Source organism: Heloderma suspectum, chromosome 2 (genome assembly GCF_057233095.1).
Source record: "Heloderma suspectum isolate Gila_16-S chromosome 2, 16-S_ref, whole genome shotgun sequence".
Classification (NCBI taxonomy): domain Eukaryota; kingdom Metazoa; phylum Chordata; class Lepidosauria; order Squamata; family Helodermatidae; genus Heloderma; species Heloderma suspectum.
In genome coordinates, this window is record NC_139459.1 from 312,391,424 (window position 1) to 312,415,917 (window position 24,494).

Below are 24,494 nucleotides of genomic sequence, written 5' to 3' on the forward strand. Positions count from 1 at the left end.
CAGACAGCACGTTCCTGGCCAAGCCAAAATCACGCTACTACCATGCTCCTGAAAGCTGTGTAAGCTGGGAGACCCAACCTGATTGAGAAGAAAAGAAGATATTGGAGCAACTGTCTTAAAAAAACAGTGAGATCTGTGTAGCTGGCTGGCTGACGCTGTCAGTGATGTTACAACTTTAAATTAAGACTGTTTTCCTGTTTGAGACCCCAGCGAAGAAAGCTGACCTGAGTTATTTGTTGCCCATGCCAAAGCAAAGATTTGACTTCCCTGTACCTCATCATGTCCTGTTTTAAGCTTGGGATTTACAAATACAAACAAACTGAGAAGCTTGCCTTTGAAATTTTGCAAATCATCCCACCGCCTCCCCGAAGAAGATTAATGGCTGCCTGGAAAATGCAAGTATAAGGTGATGCCCATCACCCCCCAGAGTCATGAGTTTCGGCACTTTGCTTTCATGTCCCAAGTTGAAGGGGAAGAGAAGTGTGTGTGTGTGTGTGTGTGTGTGTGTGTGATATTGTAAATCCCTGGCTAGCTTGCCTAGTGATAGATAGCCCTGAGAGCTTTCCCCCCTAATTGCTGGATCTGCTCCATCATGCCTTACCGTGCTAGAAGTGCTTTCCATTCATTGTGTTAAATTGCAAAAATGTTTGTTGTGTATATTTTATGATTTCTTAGATATCATAAAATGTATGTGATATTTGCAGATTAGTGTTAGTTGCAACTCCAAATGATACTGAGTGTGGTTCCCAATGGATGACAAGAAGAAAAGACAAAAGGCAAGTCGAGAAAGACAGAGGCAAGTAGAAAAGAGGGAATAGAGAAAGTAGCAGACAGATAGAGAAGGGGAAAAAAAGAAGAAAGAAAAGGCAAGAGGCAAAGAAAAAGAACATTTGTAGAGAAGAAGCGTGGCCATAGTTGCCCCCAGGGTGAATTAGAAGCAGCTGATTGTGCCTGGAGCTTATTACCTGGGGTAAAGTAGCCACAATAATGTAATAGTTCTTTAAGATGAAAAAAATGTAACTAGAAGGAGAAGAAGAGCCTATCCCAAATGTGTGTCATTGGGACTAGTGTAAGGCACAAAGGTTTAAGTAAGTGAGTTTAACTTGAAAAAGACAAATAAAGAGACAAGGCTGGTGCATAGAAAAGAAAGTTTTATGTAAAAAAGTTTGAAACATGATCTGCAGTACAGGCAGATCAGCAAGAAAAAGAAAGCAAAAGAAAGAGAGAAAAATTTATCTTCCCATACTAATAAATAAAAGTGTTATCAAGCACTTTGCTGGGAAGCGAAGTTGTTTACAGAAAGCTGTGCCTGAGAACCAAACACTTCTAGCCTATGCTGAAAATGCTTGCTAGTGTTGTGCTGCCTCATGAGTAACATGTATGGTATAAAACCCATTTAGCCCAATAGCTCGTGGTTCAGAGAAGCTATCTGATCCAACCATTAGGTACGCCTGTGTGCTGTAAGTTACCCAATAAAGTCTCCTTGTAAGTAACCCCCCCCCCCCCTGCTGGAATCCCAAAACACAAGCGGGGCTAGAGCACCTCACCCAGTATCAAACCCTGCTGTTAAAAGCCGTAAAGGCAGGTATGAAGAAGTCAGTTAATATGACCAAAGTGTCTAAAGTGCTGCAAGGTGCCACCAAGGCCCCAGAGCGTACTTGGAGCATCTTTTAGATGCCTATCGCCAGTATACCCTCGACCCAGAGTCCCAAGAAGACGTGGACGAAAAAATAGAAGAAGACCCAGCAGAAGCAGAGGCACAGGGTGCCCAGTGTGGACAAGATGGACATTGGTGGCATGAACGCCCAAATAAAATGAATCAAATACACAAAGGAGAAAACCAAAAAAGCCAGAATGGGCGAAAGAGAAGACAGCTTGAGAGGGGCCATGACATTGACTGTGAGGAGCCGTGACATTGACTTCATGATTGACACTAAAGTGGCATCAAGAGCAAGCAAACGTTAGCCTTAAACAAGAAGTCCAAACACTAAGCAAAGTTCTTCAAGCCCAGTGTCGCTTTGTCTTAGAAAATAAGCCATTCCCATCACAGAAGTTCATCCTTCTGTGATGAAGGACCACAGTTCAGAAGTTCATCCTTCTTTCCAACCAAGAGTTAAAGTCAAATTTGCAGATGACACAAAATTGGGAGGGATAGCTAATACTTTGGAAGACAGAAACAAAATTCAAAGTGATCTGGATAGACTGGAGTGCTGGGCAGAAAACAACAGAATGACATTTAATAGGGACAAATGCCAAGTTCTGCACCTAGGAAAAAGAAACTAAATGCACAGTTACAAGATGGGGGATACGTGGCTCAACCACACTACAAGCGAGAAGGATCTTGGAATTGTTGTCGATCACAAGCTGAATATGAGCCAACAATGTGATGTGGCTGCAAAAAAGGCAAATGCTATTTTGGGCTGCATTCATAGAAGCATCGCTTCCAAATCACGGGAAGTACTAGTTCCCCTCTACTCAGCACTGGTTAGGCCTCATCTGGAGTACTGTGTCCAGTTCTGGGCACTACACTTTAAGAAGGATGCATACAAACTGGAGAGGGTTCAGAGGAGGGCAACAAAGATGATCAGGGGACTGGAAACAAAGCCCTATGAAGAGAGACTGAAAGAACTGGGCATGTTTAGCCTTGAGAAGAGAAGACTGAGGGGAGATAGGATAGCACTCTTCAAGTACTTGAAAGGTTGTCCCAGAGAAGAAGGCCAGGATCTCTTCTTGATCATCCCAGAGTGCAGGACACGGAATAATGGTCTCAAGTGACAGGAAGCCAGATTCCGGCTGAACATCAGGAAAAACTTCCTGACTGTAAGAGCAATACGACAATGGAACCAATTACCTGGGGAGGTGGTGGGCTCTCCCACACTGGAGGCCTTCAAGACGAGGCTGGACAGCCATTTGTCAGGGATGCTCTGACTTGGATTCCTGCATTGAGCAGGGGGTTGGACTCGATGGCCTTGTAGGCCCCTTCCAACCCTACTATTCTATGATTCTGTGATTCTATGAAAGTATGAGTTAAAGAGGGAAAAATAACCCTTTGACTCCCAGATGGAGAGGACTGAAAACTGTTATACTTTCCACCCCCACAACTATGAAAATAGCTGGAGTTAAACCCTGAATACATTAGACACAAGTCAAAAAAAGCGAGAGGGGGGGAGTAGACTGTAAACAGAAATCCTAAAAATCCTCTAAAAAGTATTCTGAAAAAGCAGTAAGAAGACTCAGGCTAGACCTTACTGTGGGCACCCCAGGAAACTGTCCATCCTGCGTACGGTCAGACCTGCAGCTGGAGAATTGAAGAGAGGGACTAGACCCTACTGCAGCTTGGCAGGTGAATAGCTGCCCAGCGTACGGTCAGATCCCAAAGAAGATTAAAGAAGATTAAACATACGTCTTGTAGTGTTAGTAGTGTTGCATTGTGTTTCCTTAATAAGGTGCAAAAAAGGGGGGCCAGCCCCTGAAAGGGGAAGTTTGTCCCAGCAATTCACTGATAATTACTGGCTTCACCTGGCTAACACCACTAAAGTAAAGCATTTTTGTTTGCCAAGAGATATACCTGCAAACAGGTTTTTTATCTTTTTCTCCTCCATCATTTAATTTGACTAATAATAGTAATGCTGTCGACGTTCAAATCAATAATCTGCATGCATAATATAGTGGCTGACATAACAATGGGACAAAACAATTGGCTAAATTGGTTAACCCCTTGGCTTCCAGATCTTAGCTGGCTTAAGGCATTGTTCATCCTAATTCTACCAGTGTTGTTCATAGAGATACTGTTATGCCTTTGCATTCCTTGTCTTATGCGCTGTTTAACCAATCTGTTTTATGTTTTGGCTAGTAAAACTGCCGCCCTCTACACTCTAATAGCTCAACAAGCTATTAAGTAAGAGGGTTGCTATAAGAGTCCTGTGTTATGCTTCGCAAACCAGAATGTCTATTTGTGTAATGAAATGCTATAATTGTAATGAAATTATGCATTTAAGGGGGGAATGTAGCAGCCATATCGGGGGTCAGACTAAGTAGCCTCATGCAGTCTCATGCTTCATGTTCTTGCTGAGCTCTTTCTCCCTTGAATATATTGTTGTAAGCTGACGAGACACAGGAATTCCTTATCTTGTCAAAGGTCATACAATTGTATATCTTGTCCTCTGCTGTTCTCTTCTGTTCTCTGCTTATCATGGCTACCCTATAACCCAGTTCTTGTATTATAAACAATGGCGCTAGGAGAAGAAATGTTGAGGACTGCAACCCCACGCAGGAGGGAGAGGAGGAGCCGTTTCCTATGTGTCACAATATCTATCAAAACAATGTGCTAATGTAAATCGGGGCTTCTGGCTCTTTGGAAATGATTCCAGCCTTAAGCCCGCGCGTTAAATAAAGAAACTCTTTTTCCTTCACTCCGTGGTCTCTCTGACTCTGGGTTCTGCAACACTACTTTCTACTTGGTTCCTCATTTCAACAATACAATTTTTTTTCCACTAGCCATTGTTTCCTTGGCTGCCAGCATGAGACACATTTTATTACATTTAGTTTCCCTTCCTCTTTTTTGTTATCTGCCTCTGGGTCACCCTGCCACTGTGGATGGCTACATTGCCTCTGTGAATTTTTAATGGGAGAAATTGAACCTTTATTGTGCCTCAGTGCATTAAAATTCTGGTTCTGTGGGAAACACATGGAAATATATTTCAATGAACAAATGGGAGGTTTCTAAGTATAATTCTTTAGATCTGTAATAGGGGTGTGCACCAACCACAAGATTCAGCTAGGATGATTCTGTGATGTGGAAAACATCCCAATTTGGCTTGGACCAATTTGGAGGCTACCTGTTTTGACTTGGGTCTGCATCCAAATCTTGATTCAGAAATCCAAATCTTAATCCCTCCCAATGTCTATCACTGGATATCAACAAACAGCTAAAACTTTTTTGTTTCTATTTGGCAGAATTCAGTGACATTTGTAGGCAAGGGGACTATTCATGAAGGACTACACCTACCAAATTTCAGACAAACATGTGCATAGGGTTTTTGCTACCTGCCCTAACATTTTGATTTTTTAAGGTAGGGGGAGCTAGCGATAACTCTTTCTTAGCAGAATTGGATGGGATGAGAGGATCAAGCCTGCTATGTTTCAGAAAAATAGGATCAGGGAGCTTTGCATAACAGCAGGCTTTACAGTTTGGGGGTTTTCAAAAAAGGATATGCTTCCCCCTACATTTTTTGTGACTAGTTGTTAAGAAAAGCACATAATAAATGCGGTCCTTGTTAAAAACATTGCAAAATCTCAGAAAGAGAAGTACAGCAATGTTGTGTGTGTGTGGAAGCAGAGAGTTCAAATGGGGGAGGGAGGTCTGTGATTCACTTCCATGTTTGTTTGGTAATTTATATAAAAATCAGGATAGAGGTGTCCCTAGGCAAGAAACCTGCAACATTTCAAAAGGATAGGTGCTGGGGCTAGGGAGTTATGATGAATGAAAAACAGTTTAAGACTGTTTTGTTTTCTGCTCTATTGATAAAAATACCACAGAAAGTACAATAGGAAAGGTCTGGATCATGTATGTGGAGCACACAGTGGCAGAGGCAGAAGGACTTGCACATCCAGCCTTTTCCAAGCAAGCACCCGATGCTGCACTCTCCCAGGTCCCACAGACCCCACCAAATCTCTTTTAACATCCTTGCTGCTGGGAGGGAGAACTAGCAAAGAGCACTGAACACTGGATCCCCCCACCCCACCTTATAAACACTGGGACTGGAGAGCTCTGGTAAGAGGGGTTCAGCTATTGGGCGGTATAGAAAAAAAAATAAACATAGCCATTTACTGTGATTAGAAGCTTGAGCTGCCTGTTACAAAACTACAGCCCTGCTTTCTCTCTCCCCACACTGATGTTCTCATTATATGGAGAGCTTGGGGAGAAATGGCTGCCTTTACCTTAAAGAAAACCCCCCACAGTCCTCCCGTTCTGGAGCCTTTCCACATTTACAGCAGGCTCCCAGATGATGACCGCATTAATAGAAGCATAGCTTCCAAATCCCGGGAAGTACTAGTTCCCCTCTACTCAGCACTGGTTAGGTCTCATCTGGAGCACTGTGTCCAGTTCTGGGCACCACACTTTAAGAAGGATGCAGACAAACTGGAGAGGGTTCAGGGGAGGGCATCAAAGATGATCAGGGGACTGGAAACAAAGTCCTATGAGGAGAGACCAGCATCTCTTCTTGATCATCCCAGAGTGCAGGACACGGAATAATGGGCCCAAGTTACAGGAAGCCAGATTCTGGCTGAACATCAGGAAAAACTTCCTGACTGTAAGAGCAATACGACAATGGAACCAATTACCTGGGGAGGTGGTGGGCTCTCCCACACTGGAGGCCTTCAAGATGAGGCTGGATAGCCATTTGTCAGGGATGCTCTGACTTGGATTCCTGCATTGAGCAGGGGGTTGGACTCGATGGCCTTGTAGGCCCCTTCCAACCCTACTGTTCTATGATTCTATGATTCTATGATCTACTGGCTGTTTTAATAGCGCAACATCCCAACTTAAATAAATAACTCATGATTTCTGGATCTTTTTGAGATGGAATAACGAAGAAATAGCTCTGGATGTGCCCTGGAGGTTCATGGCATCATCTAAAGGCCCACAAACTTCTGTGAGTGAGCAATCTCAATAGGAGGATAAAAGCTCCGTGTGAAGAAGCCCTCTATGTTCCTCTGAATCCCAGATCTTGAGGAGTGATCAGATTCAGATTTGATCCTCTTCAGAGGAGCCCTGGTTTGATTTGGACATCTCTGAAGTCTGTCTGCATGGGCCTGATTCAGTTCAGGATTCAGCTAAATCAAAAGCCCCACCCTAATCTGCAATGTATGGAAACAGTAGTTTACAGTGGGGTTCAACTAGATGGAATTTGTGTGCCAGTCAGATTAGCAACCCAGTTTTCACTTTTGATCAGCACATAAAAATAAAGGACACATTTTAGATTAATATCTCTTGGTATGCAAGGGTTATTTTCGTGAACCTACTGAGTATCATCTGGATTGCCTACAGCATTGGTCTTTGAAACATGTGGTGTAGATGTCACAGCTGCTACTGCTCTAAAAGGATATGTGCACCCTGTCGAGTTGAGAGTAAATCCGTGCATGGAAATACTGAGGGAGGTGTGTGTGTGTGTGTATTATCAATATGATCTGATCTGTTTATATGATAGGCTTTTGTAAGTCCCATGAGCAAAGGAATGTTTATAAAAATGAGGGACAATTATTAGATTTTGATTTTGCAGAGGCGATATCCCAGTGCGTGCACAGCCTGAAAAGATATTGGCTCTGGCATGGCACTCATAATGGTAATTGATCTAAAAGGTTTATGACTTCAGGGAAAGGGTGGGGGAAAATGTGCTCTGTATATTTATAATACTTTTCTCTAGATCATACATCATTGAATCACTGCTCCATGCTTCACTCTATTCCCATTAACGCCTCCTACATCATACAAAAGGAAGATGAGACAAAGATAACAGAAATAGGCCTGTTGTATTATGAAATGTATGGCCATCTTGATGAAAATTTCCATCTGTCCTAAAATCTATGCATTAGCTCAAGGATGTTTGGAATTCTGGTCCCATTTAGACTGCATGTTGTACCACTCATGAAGGTTTCTCCTCTGATCAGTCTATGGCCAGCTTGTCTAAAATGTATGAAGATACTCCTGGAGAGTTGGAAGCAAGTTTTCCCATAAAATTCCAGAAAGTTAAAAAAAAACTGGTCCTCAAGTCCATGAAATACGTGAGCCTCAGGAAAAGCTGGTCCCCTGTGGAATCTGCAAGTCAGATCCATAGAAATTTGAACTCATTTGATTCTGTTGCGGATTTCTCTAACATCCCTACTAAGGGTGCACTTTTATGTTATTTTTATCTTATTCACTTAATCATGTATTGTTTGCTAGGTATTGATATTCTCTTTCCCAAAGCAGCATACAAGCATTAAAAATATAAAATTCAAAGAAAGATGGCACAAAATGTTTTGTGACAATAAATGCAAAAATAAACATCAATATAGGACTATAACCCTAAAATAATTTAAAAGCAGGTATTCTTTAAACCAATGAATTACCCAAGTGCTGTCAGGAAGAAAAGTTCACCCTGAAAAGAAAGTGTTAACCATCTGCCCTCAATTGAAGAAGGACCTGGCCTCCTTAGGAAAGGAGTTCCATTGCGGTGAGGCCACCACAGAGAAGGTAATCGATCAGCTGACAGAACACTGCTCCTCTGATGTTGGATGTACCCACACTGGGGCCTCTCTGGCAATGCCCAGTAGACATTCTGCTATCTAAGGAGAGAAGACACTCAATGTGACTCACACTTCATTATTTGCTCAAAGTTAAGTCCAATTTAATTTAATTTTAATTTAAGGCCAAATCAATCTCACTCTTGTTATGTTCCTGTTTTGCTTTGAAATTTGATACTGGCTTATATAGGAACTTCGCTACTACTGCTACCTCTGCCAGCTGGCCCTCTGTCCCTTTCTATCACCCCCTTCCTTTCCCTTCTCCAAAGCTTACCTGACAGTCTAGGGTAAGCAGCAGCAAGATCACTCTTGGCCATTGTTCAGTGGTAGAGAACATGCTTGTATGCAAAGGGCCCAAGGTTTGATCCATGACATCTCCTATATGTTTGGGAAAGAGTCCCTGCAGAGCTGCTGCCACTCAGTGAAGTCAAACAATGTGAGCTGGGTGGGCCAGTGGTCTGAACCAGTAGAAGGCAGCTTCGTGTGTTGCTTGCTCCCTCATCAGCAACAGCAGCATCCCTAGCACAATGAGTCCTATGAAATGTAGTTCATTGAAGCAGACTCATAGAATCATAGCATAGTAGGGTTGGAAGGGGCCTACAAGGCCATCGAGTCCAACCCCCTGATCAATGCAGGAATCCAAGTCAGAGCATCCCTGACAGATGGCTGTCCAGCTTCATCTTGAATGCCTCCAGTGTGGGAGAGCCCACTACCTCCCTAGGTCATTGGTTCCATTGTCGTATTGCTCTAACAGTCAGGAAGTTTTTCCTGATGTTCAGCTGGAATCTGGCTTCCTGTAACTTGAGCCCATGATTCCGTGTCCTGCGCTCTGGGATGATCGAGAAGAGATCCTGGCCTTCCTCTCTGGGACAACCTTTCAAGGACTTGAAGAGCGCTATCCTATCTCCCCTCAGTCTTCTCTTCTCAAGGCTAAACATGCCCAGTTCTTTCAGTCTCTCTTCATAGGGCTTTGTTTCCAGTCCCCTGATCAGCCTTGTTGCCCTCCTCTGAACCCTCTCCAGTTTGTCTGCATCCTTCTTAAAGTGTGGTGCCCAGAACTGGACACAGTACTCCAGATGAGGCCTAACCAGTGCTGAGTAGAGGGGAACTAGTATTTCCCAGGATTTGGAAGCTATGCTTCTATTAAATGCAGCCCCAAATCGCATTTGCCTTTTTTGCAGCTACATCACATTGTTAGGTCATATTCAGCTTGTGATCTACAACAATTCCAAGATCTTTCTCACTTGTAGTGTTGTTGATCCACATATCCCCCATCTTGTAGCTATGTGTTTGGTTTCTTTTTCCTAGGTGCAGAACTTGGCATTTATCCCTATTACATTTCATTCTGTTGTTTTCTGCCCAGTGCTCCAGTCTATCAAGATCATGTTGCATTTTGTTTCTGTCTTCCAGGGTATTAGCTATCCCACCCAATTTTGTGTCATCTGCAAATTTGATCAGCATTCCCTGCACCTCCTCCTCCAAGTCATTAATAAAACTGTTGAAGAGCACTGGGCCCAGAACTGAGCCCTGCAGGACCCCGCTTGTTACCTCTCCCCAGTTGGAAAAGATCCCATTGATAAGCACTCTTTGAGTCCAATTCTGTAGCCAACTGTGGATCCACTGGATCGTTGTTTCATCTAGCCCACTTTGAGCTAGTTTGCTCATCAGGATATCATGAGGCACTTTTTCGAAAGCTTTGCTGAAGTTGAGGTATATTATGTCTACAGCATTCCCACAGTCCACAAAAGGTTACTTGAGCAAAAAATGAGATCAGATTTATCTGGCAGGATTTGTTCTTGAAAAATCCATGTTGGCTTTGAGTAATCACTGCATTGTTTTCAAGGTGCTCATTGTGCTCATTCAAGGTTTTCAAGGTGCTCATTGTTTTCAAGGTGCTCATAGCGTTGCCCTTATTTTCGCCGTAGTCTACGTAAATCTTTACGTAGATTCCAGCGACCAAATAAGGAACGCGAATGGCGGCTCCCTATGGGGGCCGCCATTACCCGTACGTGCTTTTTTTTTTTTTTTTTTAAAGTCACCCGTGATAGGCTACGTGTCGATTTACGTAGCCTATCACGGCTGACTTTGCAAATCTAGCCGTGATAGGCTACGTTAATCGTCACGTAGCCTATCACGGGGGCGTTTTTTCTTTTCTTTTATTGGAATGGCGGCGGCGGCAGCCGGTCAAAAGACCGGCTGCCACTCCCGCCCCGCACGAACATCCACCGAACCGCCAGCCGGACCCGCCGCTGGGAGGGACGTTCGGCAAAGGTAAGTCCCATCCCGGGGGGGGGGTGCAGGGGGGGCACGGAGAATTTCTCCCTGAAACTTGTTGGCGCTCGGCCCCTTGAAGTTTCGAGGAGAACTTCTCCGCCATCCCTATGCTTGACCTCCCCTGCCAAACTCCCCTAGCCAACTCCTGTTTGCTCCCAGTGTCCACTCCCTCTGATCATGCTGTCTCTGGGAGCTTGCTTGCTTCTGTAGTCCCTGGACCAGCTGGAGCAGCTTCCTCTGCTCTGCTCTGCTCCGCTCTTCTCTGCTCAGTTGGGAGGCGGGAAACAGACTCCTACTCCCTCGTATTCTGCTCTTGAAGCATTCTAGGTTCCAGAGACAGTGAGGCAGAAAACAAGGGAAGAAAGCATCCACAGACAGGAAAAGATACAATCTGGTGAAAAATAGGGCCAAACTATATCTTCCCCTAGGGCACAATCCTATGGGATGCACCCTGGATACTCGTCAGCTCTGAACTCGGAGGCTTATGAGTATCCTATATAGTGCTAGATGAGTATTTTCCTATATAGTGCTAGATGGGCATTTAAGCTAGAGTGTTTTTGTCTAGTGGAGGCTTTGGGGAGGGGGAGGGGAGGAAGCTGGGATGGCCATTTGCCATATGGACGCTGCTCTGATATCCTCCCCTCCCCACCCCTGGGAACTCCCCCTTTCCCCCATTTCTCCATTTTCGAAATAGGGAGAGGTAGCCTGCATGGTTCTGTTCTCTCTGCATCAGCTACAACAGGGAAGGGGCAGGGAGCCCAGTTTCCTGGTAGCTAGGAAACCAAACAATCCTGGTCTTCCAGATGCTGTCTAGGGGGCACTGGATTGCTCTCTTGAAGTTGTTTTCATAATCATGTTCCCATATCTTGACTTAACTGCATGTTTCCTTGTACTACCCCTATAGAAATATGCTTTAATAGTCAGACTGCAGGTATTTATGTGTATTTCTGACAGAACATCCAATCATGTTTCTCCCAATTAAGCCTACAAGTACTCAAATAGCTTCCCATCATCCTTTGAGACTAATTTAATGCTAAGATATAGACTGAAAGACTTGATGGAAAATGAAGCCCTAGAAAGAATTTCATTTCCCATCAACCCTTTGGACTCTGATCTCTAAAATTACTGTAATCGGAAAGTCAGATTAGGGACACTCTGTAATTTGCACTTTATGGTAGTGCCAATTTCACAAACTTGCTCAGCCAAACGTTACAAGACAATTCATATTAAGTCTGCATACAAATTAGATGGGGGAAGAACTAAAACACCAAAGATCACAATCAGATGTGGTTAGAGTGTTGAAGGAGGACCTCAGTGAAAATGACATTATGGTAATATTTATTTTTGCCCACAGAGATGAGCAAACGGGAGTTAAAACTAATTTGGATTTCATTTTTAATTGTTAATTGGGTTGTTGAGAGCACCCTGAAAACTCAGTAACAGAAAGATGGAATATAAATGTATAATAATATAACGAATCAATGTGCCATTGTCAGTGGTGGTCAGCTGATTCCTGCTTGGGTATTGAACAGTCACCTAGATGAATTTTGGCGGATTGTGGGCACCCAGCTTTGGGAGCATATTTAGGGGCATATATAACATGAGTTTAGTGTTGGGCTGAAATGTTCAGCCCAGGACATTCTGAAAGTTTTGTGTTTTTGTGGTTAAAATGCCCCCTGAGGACTAATTGGGTAGGTGGATTCTAAGAATTTTCAGGGAGTGGAGAGCCAACTTTCCTCCTCCCCAAGAATGCCCTGAGGAATTATGCTACATTATGAGGTAGTGTCATTCCCAGAAGCATTTTGCTGAAGTCAGCCAGGCAACCACCTGAAGTGGTGGCAGCAGGGTGTTTGGGGGTATTGGAATACCCTTGGCTGCTTCATATCTAAAGGTAAAGGCCGTCCCTTCCCTGAAAGTTCTTAGAAGTCACCTCCCCCCCCCCGCCATTGCTGAATATCCCTGCCCACTTTTATGTGAGATGAATGGTGCCATGAAAGTGTCTGCGTGTCTTGGGGAGAGAACTTTAGTTCAGCTGTGATTTCCCCTGTTTGATTTTGCTGTTAGTCATCCTTTGGATTTATTTAAATAGAAAAGTGGGATATTTTTCAAATAAATAAATGCAAACCAGGTAAATTATATATAAATTATATATATGAATTATATATGCTATAATTTAAATCAGTCATGTAGGGTCAGAAGGAAGATATAAGGCAGCATGCTAAAAATAGCACCAGCTCATTCAACAAATTGCCTTATTGTGTGTCTTATTCATCTCCTCTGCTTACCTTATGAAAGACTAGAATAGACTCTGTGAACAAGATTCCTTTCAGACTTGTTTATTATCAACAGAACTTGATAATTAAAATATTGGCATAAAATCTAGGGAGAGAATAAGCCAAGAATTGAACAAGCAAACAGGTCCATTCAAGTTTTAAGTTGCTTCTGCAGTGCTTTAAATTACCTTCCTATTCCCTGTTTGAATAGAGAACTTGGCTCTCAAACCAGCAATCTTGGCTCTGGTGATAAATGCACAGACCCTACTAAGGCTGTACATAACCCCTAAGTGAGACTTCCATGTGGACTACAGATTTGGTTCTCTAAGGCTGTTTAGACAGGATATTCTGAGGACCCATATTGAACCCTGATAGTTCATAGTGTTTAGGAGCCTCCTGGCCATTATTTTGCCAGCCTTTGCCAGACCTTGTCTGTCCCTCAACTTTTTAACATGCATTGATAGTGCATATAAGCAGCAATCCCCTAGCCAGTTCCTTTCTTTCTTGGGGGCAGGGGAGGGACCTTGTTTACAAATGTTCGACCTTACCAGCTTTATTTATTTTATTTTAAAAATATATAGTTCACTTTTGAGGAGGATGGGGCAGGTCACCAAAGAGGCTTACAATACAATAATCTCTCTCTCTCTCTCTCTCTCTCTCTCTCTTTCACACACACACACACACACACACACACACACAAATACAAGCTTAAAATCAATAAAACAGAGTTATCTGTTTATTGTAAAAGCACTTCCACATCCAGCAGTCTAAAACCACCTGTTGTATGCTTAAACCTGCATCCTAGAGCACACCTCTGTGATGCCACCTCACTTACTTACTTCAAATCCCTTTTCAAAATCCACATGGAGCTTTTGGCACAACCCCCTAGTCTCCACACCCTAATCTAATATAAGTATGGCTGTACCTAAGCCTAAGTGTAAGTGAAATAATCACATACTGTTCTCCTGTTTCCCCCCCTCTGTTCTTTCCTTTGTGAACAATTTTAGATCGTAAGCTCCTTGGGGCAGGCATAAGTGTTCTTATACTACATAAAGTGCCATGCACACTGATGGTGCTATGTGATGAGGATAAGGAGGAGGAGGCCTGGCAGAATAACATTATTGCAGCTCTTCAGAGGTCCAAGGAGGAGGCATCAACCCCAAATTTGCACTCACAGTGTACAAAAGCATAGGAAGACGACAGTTCCTCAGTATACCAGACCAAAGCTATATAGGTCTTTATTAATTCACTTCCTGCCCTCTCACAGCATGGTGGGGTGCACACATGTCTACATAGTTCTAGCACTTTTAGAAACTAGTCTACAATCCTCCATCCTGTATGGTGGATGTGTGTGTCCATGTGAAACATGCAACCAGTCACACTGAATAATTGAGGACAACGGGGGACAAACTATGACGGGAGCAATTGACACTGGTATTGTCATATTTAAAGGAAAACACATACTCAGCAGATGTAGCAGAAAATAGGACCTTTATTATCTGCATTTCAAAATGGTTTAAGGGTTTAACTGAAAATAGCACATTTGCACCTTCATGTCATCTTTAGTGAAGCACATCCAAAAACATTATTAGGTATATTTTGTAGTAGCAAAAGAAAGTTCCTTTTATATTGTCGCTTCTGTTGTTCTCAACAATAGCCGTTATGAGACAACAGAGTCATCATAACATTGCATAGAAATGAAAATGAGGGAATTCTATTATCTATAGAGATGGTGGAGACAAAGAAACAACGGCTTTAATCATATCACAGAGACAAAGCTCATCTTAGGAAGACAGTCACTAACCTAGGTGCATTATATTAAAGGATAGCATAACTAAAAGAAAAAAAAATACAAACAAGAATGACTATAATTAACATTATATTAACAACAAGAAGTAAACTGAAAAGTGTCCCATGAGTAAGTCATCCTATGATAGTGTGAGTGTTTCAGCTAGTGCAAAGTGTGGCAGCTGAGGCTGTAACTGGTACAGCCATATCATATTACACCAGTTCTGAAAGCACAGCACTGAATGCTTATTCATTTCTGAGCCCAATTCAAGGCACTGGTGCTTACCTTTAAAGCCTTAAATGGCAATTATCTGAAGGAGTTCCTCTCCCTATACCAGCCTGCACACTGAGATTGTCAGGACAGGCTATTCTCCAAATACCATTGGTACATTATGTGACAGCAAAGGGGAGAGCCTTTTCTGTTGTGGCACCCCAGCTGGGGAACACCCTCCCCACAAAGGTGTGAATGGTGCTGACATTAGGTTGGATGGCCTTCTTTCTGTCCCATCAGCCAGGACAGCTAGACTGGTAGGGATGAGGGAAAGGGCCTTTTCTGTGGTGGCCCCCACTCTGTGGAACTCCCTCCCTAGGGAACTCCGCCATGACCCCTCTTTAATGAGCTTCCGCTGTGCATTAAAAACATGGTTGTTCAGGCAGGCATTTGGGGTGGGTTAGGGTATTTCCCCCTTCATGGATCACTGCCTTGTTGTGGCGAAGGGGCTTGTGTAACTCACCGAAGGTAAGTCCCGTCCCGGGGGGGAGGCAGACCGTTTCACCACCGATTTTGGGGGGCCAAATGCGCTGGCATTTGGCCTCCCTGAGATTCATGGAGAAATTCTCTGACATCCCTACTTTCACATGCCAGCAAGGTGATGCTCAAAATCCTACAAGCTAGGCTTCAGCAGCATGTGAACCGAGAACTACCAGAAGTACAAGCTGGGTTCCAAAGAGGCAGAGGAACTAGAGATCAAATCGCCAACATTCGCTGGATCATGGAGAAAGCAAGAGAATTCCAGAAAAATGTCTATTTCTGCTTCATTGACTATGTCAAGCCTTTGATTGTGTGGATCACAACAAACTCTGGCAAATTGTTAAAGAGGTGGGAGTACCAGACCACCTTACCTGTCTCCTGAGAAACCTGTACGAGGGTCAAGAAGCAACAGTAAGAACCAGACATGGAACAACCAATTGGTCCAAATTGGGAAAGGAGTATGACAAGGCTGTATATTGTCGCCCTGCTTATTTAACTTATATGCAGAGTACATCATGAGAAATGCTAGGTTGGATGAATCACAGGTCGGAATTAAGATTGCTGGGAGAATTATCAACAACCTCAGATACGCAGACGATACCACCCTAATGGCAGAAAGCAAAGAGGATCTAAAGTGCCTCTTGCTGAGGGTGAAAGTGGAGAGTGCAAAAGCTGGTTTGAAACTCAACATTAAAGAAATGAAGATCATGGCATCTGGCCCCATCACTTCTTCCAGGCATATAGAAGGGGAAGAAATGGAAGCTGTGACAGATGTTATTTTCTTGGGCTCCAAGCACTGCAGATGGTGACTGTAGCCATGTAATTAAAAGACGCTTGCTCCTTGGGAGGAAAGCTATGGCAAACCTAGACAGCATAGTGAGAAGCAGAGACATCACCTTGCCGACAAAGATTCGTATAATCAAAGCTATGGTTTTCCCAGTTGTAATGTATGGCTGTGAGAGCTGGACTATAAGGAAGGCTGAGCACCGAAGAATTGATGCTTTCGAACTGTGGTACTGGAGAAGACTCTTACGAGTCCCCTGGACTGCAAGGAGGTCAAATCAGTCCATCCTAAAGGAAATCAACCCTGAGTGCTCATTGGAAGGACAGATCCTGAAGCTGAAGTTCAAATATTTTGGCCACCTAATGCGAAGAGAAAACTCCCTGGAAAAGACCCTGATGCTGGGAAAGATTGACGGCAAAAGGAGAAGGGGACGGCAGAGGATGAGATGGCTAGATAGTATCACCGATGCAATGAATATGAACTTGAGCACACTCAGGGAGAGAGTGGAGGACAGGAAGGCCTGGCGTGCTATGTTCCATGGGGTCACAAAGAGTTGGACACTTCTTAACGACTAAACAACAACAAGGGTATTTTAGAAAAAAAAATTATTGTAGAATTTTATTGTTTTAAACTGTTTTATTATATGCTTGTACATCGCCCAGAGTGGCTGGGTGACCAGCCAGATGGGCGATTAATAAATTTAATAAATAAATAAATAAATAGGTTATTTTGGCTCTTGTCAAAAAAACCTGTTTTGTTTGCCTGGGCATTTAAAACTGATTTAGTTTACGCTTTGAATGAACAGATACGTAGGTGATGCAATGTGCATGGCACAGCACTCCAAAATGAAACAAACAACCAGTGATAGCACATCCAGTTTATACATTTACAAATTTTAAAAAATTATAAACAGATTTTAAACTGTGAAAAGTTTCGGCATAAAACACACCAGCTTCAGTCACAAACAGGAGCATGCTACAATGCCACTTGTAAACTGAGACAGGGCTCATCAAGGACAGGCCAAGCCTCAATGCGGGAAACAAAGATTAGCAATCAGCACCTGTATTCCTCCTGTATTTGTCTAACCTGGGCGATGTGAACTGTCCATTTTATGCATTTCCTGCCTTTTATTGCTGCCGTTGATGTTGGCTGTTGGTGGAAGGACTCTGCTCATGGAAAGTGCTGCTCCCCATTATTTGAGGGGGGCCCTCCCCCCCTGCACCACAGCTTACTCCATTCAGCAGGGTCCCCTGTCTCTTTGACCTGGTTCTGATGAGACAACTGCCCATCATGGGTTAATTAACCCTCAGGGCACCATGGCACGTGCCTTCTGCCATTATGAATGTGCAAGTCCCAGCTGGGGGTCCCCGTGGCTGGTTGTATCATCCAAACCCAGGCGGAGGGAGTTCTTTGAGGGTTAAACAACCCTCACAGAACCCATGGTCTGTCTGGGGTTTCCGTGATGGGTGTTTAGTGCTCAAATAACCCCTGCCACCTGGGTTCAGATGACATGACAAGCCATGGCAACCCCTGGCCAGGACTTTGCATACTCATAATGGCATAACCAGCATGCCGTGCAGCTCCTCGTGGGTAAATTAACCCATAATGGGCTGTCACATTGCACACACTGGCACTGAGTGTACTAGCTTCAGGAAGCTGGAGGGGCTGCTGTGGAGAGGATGATGTGGGGAAGTCTGCTTCTACCAGCCCAGTTGCGCACGCCTAAATCTGGATCCAAGTCTATGATTTATTTATTTATTTATTTATTTATTTTGTATAACACTCTGATATCATAAGGTGAAGGGCGGTATAAACATATTCTAATAAATAAATATTTGTAACTTCTGAGTGTTGCTGCAAAAGCATGCAGCCAGAAGATAATAAATTGCATTATCTCCCTGCAAGTCTTAAAAGCCAAAGTAACTATATGCAGATTGCATAGGCCTAGAAAGCCTTTCCAAGTCCTTTAGGGAGCACCAAGGCATGTATAACCATTCTTTTAATGATTGCACGGCTCATTTTTATGACTTGATGAGAGCCTCAGGAGAAGGTAGAGTGCTGAAGAGCATTGCCAGCATTCACATATGTTCACTGCATTTCTATGGCTCCTTTCAATGTTATGTTTATGTGTGACTGAGCCATTCTCCTGAGCCATAACATACAAAATCTGCAATTACTTTTGTTAAATAATCTACTGTATATCTCTTTATTTGAAGCAGCAGTCACAGTAGGGTGGTGAGAGAGAGTTCATCTTAAAATGACTATGCCATGCTGTGCACATAGTACACCAGGCTGAGTAGAAGAAAGAGGTGAGTTAGGGCCTGGGGACATGTGAAAAACGTCTCATCATTTTTCTGACTTGTTGCCAAAGAGTAATTTTCTGATGGGGCCTGTCGACTGCCTCGCAGAACTTATGTAAAGGAGCTGTTTCTTTGAAAGATGAAGCATGAGAAAATGGGGTAGAGGGATCATTCTCCATGCGTTGTTTGAGAAAGGGATATTAGACAACGGAGACCCCTCTGAAGCCCACCTCAGATTAACTTTAAAACTGCCTATGATCTTTTGAAGACATATGGGTAATTTTTCCAAGCTAATTTGAGGTATCCACGTCTGCCACCCTCTCCCATCCCCCAAAGCCTCAACACTTCTCCCTTTCCTTTCCTTGGAGCTAGGTGGCAGAGAGAGCAGCACCAGGGGTGCATAGGAAGAATAGAGGAGGGCATTTTTCCTCCTTCTCCATTGCTCCATTGTGCTAGGTAAAAGGTTGTTGGGGTGCAGGGGAGTATGGGAGTTACAGTTCTCTCAGGTGCTGCTACAATGGGTGTGGAGGGAAGCAAGGGGTTAACTGGGGAAGGGCCAAAGCTTAGTGGAATCAGGTTCATTTGCCAGCATATCCAGGGAGTGCTGAGGAAAAGTCATGTCTAAAACCCTGGAAAGCCACTGCCAGTCAATTTATATAATACTATGGATGTGCGAACCCACCACTGCCCAGGTTCTCTGGGCACCTGCTGAAGCACCGCCCCGGCTCGCCCCCCCCCCCAACCTGTGCCTGAGGCCCCAGGAGCTCAGTGAGTCACTTGTACTCACCCCGGGCCAGTCTAATGAGCACCTGCCATTTAGCCACTTTTTTTATAAGAAAAAGACAGAAGGGAGCTTTAAAAAGCACACATTTAAATATGTGCAATTTCTTTTAGCTGCCTTTTTTCATTAAAAAACAAACAACAAGGCTGGTGCTTGCTGGATGGGGCCTGCGTGGGTGTGGGGAGCATCTGGGAGGGTGCCTGCGACGGGGCACCTCCTCCTCTTCTTCCTGCCTGGTTGGCTGTCAAGGATAGCCGCCTGGGCAGCAGAAGCAGGATGCATGGGGCACACCCCAGCCATGAGCCATCTCTTGCTCACGAGCAGGAGACAGCTAGTGGACAGGGCACCTCCTTCTCTTCCTCCTGCCTGATCAGCTGTCATGGACAGCTGACTGAGGAGCCAAGCCCGAGCTGTTCCCAGCCACTTCCTGAGCTCCAGGGCACTCGTTGGCCGAGCCCATCAATGGCTTGGAGATCGGCGAGCAGGGGCCAGGGGGGATGGGCAGGGGAGATTCCGCTGGCCTCCTGGACTAAGTTGGGCACTCGTGACATCCCTAGATAATACAGAGCTGGTTCGACCAACAGTCTGACTTGCTATAAGGCAGCTTCCTGTGTTGCTTTGAATCCAGGGACTTGTAAAGCTTGCCTCCCTTTAGAGGAGGTTCTATGAGCCCCTAACGTTTGTTTCCAAGCCTGAGGTCAGAGAACTTCATTTGCATCTCTCTGTGTATGTATTAGACAGACAGACAGACAGCTAGCACATGATAGGGATGTACGGACTGTGCAAAATCCGTTCCGTCTGTGTTTTGCGGTTTTTTTCGGCCCCTTTCGTTCCTTCATCTGCCCATCATGGAATCTTTTTTTGTTTGTTTCCAAATTTGTGCAAATGTGCACATGCGAAAATGTGCAAATTCTCTCACCCACCCCCCATGTATATTTTCGTGCTTTAGCCTATGGGGGAAATGCTCATTTGGGGGCCTTTCTTAATTTTGAGCATGTTTCTATGATGAGATTCGTGCAAAATTCAGTAAACTTAGAGAACTGGTGTGCAAATCTGCAATCTGCCTGACAGGAGAATGGCCAGTCCGCTGCAGAACACATGGGTTGGACTCATGAAAATTTGAACTCATTTGGTTCTGTTGCAGATTTCTCCAATGCCCCTAAATTAGGGATGGGGGAGAATTTCTCCCCGAAACTTGGGGGGGCCGAGTGCCAACACATTCGGTCCTCCGAAGGTTCAGGGAGAAATTCTCCGCCACCCCGCCACCCCCCTCCCCCCCCGGGATGGGACTTACCTTTCACGAATGTCGCTCCTGGCGGCAGGTCCCGGCGGCGGTTCGGCAGGTCTTCGTCAGGGGCGGGGGCGGCAGCCGGTCTTTCGACCGGCTGCTGCCGCCGCCATTACAAGAAAAGTAAAAAAAAAAAAACACCCCTGTGATAGGCTACGTAACGATTAATGTAGCCTATCACGGCTAGATTTGCAAAGTCAGCCATGATAGGCTACGTTAATCGTCACATAGCCTATCACGGGTGACTTTGAAAAAAAAAAAAAAAGCGCGTACGCTAATGGCAGCCCCCATAGGACGCTGCTATTCACGTTCCTTATTTGGTCCCTGTAGTCTACGTAAAGATTTACATAGACTACGGCGAAAATAAGGGCAACGCAAATAGCGTTGCCCTTATTTTCGCCGTAGTCTACATAAATCTTTACGTAGACTACAGGGACCAAATAAGGAACGCGAATGGCGGCTCCCTATGGGGGCCGCCATTTGCGTACGAGCTTTTTTTTTTTTTTTTTCAAAGTCACCCGTGATAGGCTACGTGATGATTAACGTAGCCTATCATGGCTGACTTTGCAGATCTAGCCATGATAGGCTACGTAAATCGTTACGTAGCCTATCACGGGGCTTTTTTTTCTTTTTCTTTTGAAGTTCGCGGCCGGGGAGACGGGGCGCTTCTCCCTGGCCTGAATTTCGGCCGGGCGAGGCGGGAAGCCTCCCCCCTGGCCTGAACTTCGGGGGGAGAAGCGAAGCGCCTCCCCCCCACCGCAAAGCAAGCTGCGAGACCAGGTAAGTGACTTTCGTACATCCCTACCCTAAATATAGATAATGCAGAGTAGTGCTTAGCTTCAAATGTTGTTTTCCAGAAACAGATGTTGTATGAAAAAGGGGTAAAGTAATGCTGTTCTTAGGCAGGTTTAGGCAGGGACAGGGTGTCCATCTGCAGGAACAAGATTTCAGACAGAAGAAAAGGCTTCTATACACCATGCCTTAAGGAGCCACTGCTGGCTAGAGTAAGCAGTTTTGGATAGATGGGCAATGGGTCTGGATCTTGACCACTTTGGATAAGAAGAAACCTGTGGGAAGGTACCCTAGGGCAATATTGGCAGACTGAAGTTTTATTTACAGTCCAGTTTAATCTTTAACATTATATTTATTTATTACATTTATATCCCACCTTTCTTCCATCATGGAACTAAAGGCGGCTACATGTGGTTCCCAGGCGGTCTCCCCTCCAAGCACTGACCAGACCCAAACCTGCTTAGCTTCAGCAAGGTGGCTGGCTCTGAAGGTGGCCTTCAGACGATGCCCTGATCTGAAGACACATAATTTATATGTGCCTTCACATATATGATGCTTCCTCTTTTTCTCCTTTTAAATACAGCTATGTTGAAGATCATGGCATCTGGCCCCATCACTTCCTGGCATATAGAAGGGAAAAAAATGGAAGCAGTGACAGATTTTACTTTCTTGGGCTCCAAGATCACCGCAGATGTTGACTGTAGCCATGAAATTAAAAGACTCTTGCTCCTTGGGAGGAAAGCTATGGCAAACCTAGACAGCATAGTAAGAAGCAGAGACATCACCTTGCCAACAAAAGTCCGTCTAATCAAAGCTATGGTTTTCCCAGTAGTAATGTATGGCTGTGAGAGCTGGACTATAAGGAAGGCTGAGCGCCGAAGAATCGATGCTTTCGAACTGTGGTGCTGGAGAAGACTCTTACGAGTCCCCTGGACTGCAAGGAGGTCAAATCAGTCCATCCTAAAGGAAATAAACCCTGAGTGCTCATTGGAAGGACAGATGCTGAAGCTGAAGCTCAAATATTTTGGCCACCGAATGGGAAGAGAAAACTCTCTGGAAAAGACCCTGATGCTGGGAAAGACTGAAGGCAAAAGGAGAAGGGGACGGCAGAGGATGAGATGGCTAGATAGCATCACCAGTGCAATGAATATGAACTTGAGCACACTCTGGGAGAGAGCGCAGGACAGGAAGGCCTGGCGTGCTATGGTCCATGGAGTCACGAAGAGTCGGACATGACTGAACGACTGAACAACAACAACAATGTTAAAAGTTACATCAAATTTGTAGTTGCTCATTCAGAAGAGATAATATTGTCTGTTTACTTCCCAAATCTTTACAGCTGTGTTTCAGCAGATAAATAAGGGCACTTTCTGTTTTGCTAACATGGCTACATTATTGTATGCTATGATTTGCAGGTGGAAAATTGTTGACATCTAAGGGTGCAATCCTATGCATGTTTAGACAGAAAAAAGTCCTACATAGCTGGCAGGGGCATGCTGGGAAATGTAGGACTTTTTTCCTGTCTAAGTATGCATCGGATTGCACCCTAAATTCATGTCTATATTTTGAAAGGGCTATATGGAGACACATGAACATGTTAACAAGCTCCACAGGACAGGTCAGGTGTGCCTCTAGCTGACAGACAACCGGAGACAGGACCAACCAATCTGCAGGGGATATGAATAGTGCTTTTGGGGAATGTGCAACTGTGCTTACCTTTGTAATTGCTGAATAAAGGTCAACGCTGTTCTGGACTGTTTTGCTCTGAAGCTGCAATTATGTTGTAGAATTTTAGTAGTGGTTTATTGCTGGTGCTTTATGAATGTTTGCTGCCTTATTGTTGTTGCTGTTGCTGTTGTTGCTGCTGCTGTTGTTGTTGTTGTTGTTTGAATTTTAATGCTGTAAGCCACCTTCGGAGGGCTTTTGCCATGAAAGGTGTCCTAGAAATATTTGAATGAAAAACAAGCTTTGAGCCTTATTCAAGTTTTAAAACTAAACTGTCTCAAAGCTTTGAGAAATTTTATAACACCTGTCTATGCAATGGCTTTCACTAGTGCTAGACGTATTTCTCCAAATGATTGCAGTTCACCTGGGGTGAACAGCCATACAGGGCAGCTTTTCCTAAGGCATCCCAGGAAGAAGAGGCCATTTGGTAGCAGCAGCAGTGGTGACAGGTGGCTCGCTGAGGGACTGGGCGTCCACACACTTTCCGACTCAGCGTGCAGTAAGTCAGGCAAGCGCCGGGGTCCGTGGACCAGCATCTTGGGGCCAAGCCAGCGATCTCTTGCTGGACTTCGAGACCCAACTGGATGCCCGCGCCACCCCTTGTAGAGACTAGGGATATACGAAAGTCACTTACCTTTTCGTGGATTGTGTTCGTGGGGGGGGAGGCACTCCGTCTCCCCCCCCTGGAATCCTGGACAGGGGGGGAGGTGATCCAGTCCTCCCCCCCGGAATCCTGCCCAGTCAGCTCTGCTCTGCGGCGGCTCCATGGAGCAGCTGGCCAGGGCCGTCTGCAGCCAGATTTCCGGCCACGGACGGGCTGGTGCAGATGCAAATGGCGGCCGCCGTAGTGGCTGCCATTTGCATCCAGCCAGGCAGCTGTGATAGGCTGCGTAAGTCTTTACGTAGCCTATCACGGCTGGGCAAAAAAACCCAAAACACAGCATACGCAAATGGCAGCAGCTACGGCGGCTGCCATTTGCGTTTCTTATCTTTTGCCGTTTTAGTCTATGTAAAAATTTACGTAGACTATTACGGTGAAAATAAAGGGGAACACAAATAGCATAGTGGGCACTATTTGCGTTCCTTTTTTATTTGCCGTTCTAGCCTACGTAAATATTTACGTAGGCTAAAATGGTGGGAAAAAAAGAACGCAAATAGCACCCACTACGCTATTTGTGTTCCCCTTTTTTTCGTCGTAATAGCCTACGTAAATTTTTACGTAGGCTAGAATGCTGAAAAATAGGAAACGCAAATGGCGGCCTCTGTAGCCGCCACCATTTGCATATAATGAGTTTTTTTTGGGGGGATAGCTGTGATAGGCTATGTAAATTCTTATGTAGCCTATCACAGCTGCAAAGACGCCAATGGTGGCCTCATCAGCCCGGCCGCGGCAGGACAGGAGACAAGCCGTCACCAGAACCGCCGCCGCCGCCAAATCCGCCGCATCTGCCC